We start from the raw sequence: 3,463 nt of genomic DNA, 5'->3' as shown, positions 1-3,463 counted from the left end.
TGCAAATCACTTTGAATGCTCAATTTTGAGCTTTGAAAAGTCAACTTGCCGATTGATCAACTTGCTGATCAAGTTCGCTTAGCCTTGTTAAATTGTCCATCAACCTTGCAGAACCAACTCCAACAAATTAAATTATTTCCCAAACCCGATCAATCAAGAGACAAAAAAAAAATCAAAACCGATCCTATCAAGTTACTGATCACAGCCCACCTACTTGTTTCAAATCAATACATTAATTGCGTATTGAATACCCAACAGTTAGCCCGATCAATTCACTAATCCATTAAAATATTTACTGATCAAACCAATTAACTTGCTTACCCATTGAAAAATCTAACAATTTGTATAGCCTCAATCACTTTATAATATTGCCGATGAGTTTGTCAAGTTGCGAACTTACGACTCAAAACCGATCGAATAAATAAACTATACAAATTGCCGATAAATGACAATTGCATATCAATTACAATTTCCAACCCGATCTCTCAATCGATTTTGATAACCCAATTTGCCGAAAAGGTAGACTTCCCTATCAATTTACCAATCAACAATCTCTAGTTAACCCCATTTGTTTGCTTCAACATTACTTCTTTTACAACTGTTGTTGCCATCTTTGCTACTAAAACATCTAAAACCAATTAACATGCCGATCAATTTGGTTTAAATTGAAATCATTTGTTTTGAACTTGCCCATGCTGATCAGTTTTCGACACGATTCAAACCGATTGAATACCAATCCTCCTACCACGGCTCCTGCAAATCCACCACCTGTAGAGGCAGTAGCAGCAACAGCATAACAACTGATAAAAAGGCTGTAGAAAATAGCTTATAAGAAAACAGAACAGCAGTAGAGAGAGCGCATTCTCTAGTCTGATCTATTTTTTGCTGATTCGTTTGCTCTAAGCTTGTAATGTTCTACTCATATTCTTTCCCTTTTGCCGACCCTCTTGGGTAGACAATTCTAAAATTTTCATGTGCTGCTCAAAAAAAAAAAAAAAAAAAAAAACAACCAATGGCAGCTATATTTTCTTTAAACTTACCAGATTTTTAAACTCAAACTTCTAAACAGCCGATGGTTTTGTTTTGAATCTAATAACTTGTTTTACGAAACTGCCCTTGCCATTTATTAAGACACATTATATTTGCCGCACCTGCTTTTCTCAACAACTAAGCAATGCCGATCCTTTTAATTTTTAAAACCCAATATAACACCCCATTTTTTTTTAAATAAAACCCAATAGGCTTTAATCAAAGCTTTAATTTAAACCCCAATCACATCAATTTAAACCCCATCAATTCAAACTGATCACTCAAGCCGATCAATTTTGCAAGTATAAACCGATCAGTTTGAACTTGCCGACCCTATTCAACAATAAAAGAACAAGAAAATCTATTCTAGCCTTTGAACTACCGTTGGAAAGAATTGTCGCTGTATGCCGCTGAATAAGTTGTCAGTCCTGTTAATCGCCGATGTATGTCGATGTATGCCGCTGAATGAGTTGCTTAATTGCCGTTGTATGCTGCTGAATGAGTTGCCAATCCTTTAGATTGCCGCACTTGCCGATGATCCTTTGATTGCCGATCTTAAGAACTGCCGATGCCGCTTCATATTTTAAACATTGTAGGCAGAAGTGCAAATGGAAACAAAATAAGAAGAGTCAATGTCACTGAGTTGAGCGAGAAAAATCAACAAGGTAACCATGGCTTTCTACTGCGAAATCCATAAATGATATCACATGCCATGAGTATAACGCATACCGAAGTGGCAAATGATATGTATAAGCCAATTAGAGGAACAGGAGAAGAGTACTTGATATCATCTAAGGGTCCATTGGCACATCCATGGTTTCCCATCCTTTCTTTATCTCACAATCTACAGTCCAGACTCTTAAGTGGCCCTCATTTTATATTGGCCGAAATGAATGTCTCATATCCATAAGTTCAATGGATCTTAGGGATTATCAGCTCCAAACAAAAAACAGCTATAGATAGTTTGTTTGTCTCGTACTCCTTCCGTGATCTTTTAATCAACATAAGCAAAGAAAAATGATTAAGAATGAGTCTAAGAATGTACTTCACCTTCGACTGATGTATTCTAAAGTCTATGGTGCTTATATAGGACAATCAGTTTGGGAGTAAGGTCCGACGGAATCGTTACACAGCTCGAGTTTATTCACGACAATTAGTACGTCAATTCTAGGAAATAATTCTAAGAAAGAGAAACCAAAATCAATGGTGATAGACTCAGGTGTGTACCCAACGGCACCCCCTTTGCCATGGCAAACACGAAAGCATTTAAGATTTGTAGACATGTCACAATTATGCAAGGGGCCACAAGACAGCCCTGGGTACTGGATACTCACTGGAGCTAAACTAGATTTGTAGTTGGGAAAGATTTGTTTACATGATTACAGAGAACGGAAAGAGAGAAATGCACAAGAATCTCAGCTACACACAAAACCAAACCATTATGTTAGATACTCTCTGTGTTCCTCCCCTGACAGTCCACTAGAAGAAGCCCCGAACTTCCTTCTTTTTTCAGTGGTTGAATATCCCAACTCGCAAGACAATCTGGATTGCATTAAATCTAGTAGCCATGATTGCAAGCGCTTGTTCATGTCCGTCATGTCCTTAGCCATGCCTGTAGCCCAAACTCGCTTTTCCACACTTGTATCCACCTTCATTTGTAATGCCTTAGGTGTGCGTTCTTGCTGTCCAACAGTTGCAGAAAACAAAATTACATCTTGTTTACTATTTTACCAGCTTCTGGATGGTAACTTAATGTACCTCAAAAGAAACAATATATAACAGTTTACAAACCTACAAAAAAAAATATAAAAAAAATAAAAATAAAAATAAATAAATAAGTACTTCTTTGCCACACAGTCTTTGCCCATGTAACAAAAAAAGGGCGATGTTCCGACCCCCCACAAATGTGGCCTAATAAAAACCCAATTCAATACAAACCCACACTCAGAGCCCACGCTTAGAGCTTATATATAATAAAGCCCATGCTCAGAGTCCATGCTCAGAGCTTATTTACAATAAAGCACATGCTCAGAGTCCATGCTCAGAGTTTATTTACAATAAAGCCCACGCTCAGAGCCCATGCTCATACTTAATTTATATCCTACCTACCCGCATAACGTAAAATCTATTCAATTAAACAAGTGTCTTGAACATTTGCGAGGAAGTTGTTTGACCGAATCAATCAACTTCCACAACTTCGTCAACAACTTCGTTCACATTCAAGATTCACTTCAATCAACTTCAAATCGTGTGACGGTTCTCCAACAAGTTCTCCAACTTTATCCCGCAATTGGAATATTGGAGGATGAGAAAGTAACTATCACCAATCCGACATATAAAATCCAACCTTCATCATTTTCCAGAACTACGTCATCGAGACTTGATCCCAAGCAATACATTTGGGTACGTAGGCAACTTCATACTGAAGTCCAGT

At 37.5% G+C, this 3,463-nt stretch overlaps 1 long non-coding RNA gene across 1 annotated transcript; it reads right to left on the bottom strand.

Annotated features, from left to right (window-relative positions):
* Window positions 1–296: 296 nt before the first annotated feature.
* On the bottom strand, window positions 297–2,735 carry LOC147489561 (uncharacterized). Its single transcript, XR_015201752.1, has 2 exons — window positions 1,412–2,735; window positions 297–768 (listed from the first exon to the last, which is right to left on the bottom strand). It is a non-coding gene; the product is annotated as an uncharacterized LOC147489561 (long non-coding RNA).
* Window positions 2,736–3,463: the final 728 nt, after the last annotated feature.

Source organism: Coptis chinensis, chromosome 7 (assembly GCF_015680905.1).
Source record: "Coptis chinensis isolate HL-2020 chromosome 7, ASM1568090v1, whole genome shotgun sequence".
NCBI classification, from domain to species: domain Eukaryota; kingdom Viridiplantae; phylum Streptophyta; class Magnoliopsida; order Ranunculales; family Ranunculaceae; genus Coptis; species Coptis chinensis.
The sequence above is the reverse complement of the archived record's forward strand: the minus strand, read 5'-3'. Positions and strand labels throughout refer to the sequence as shown.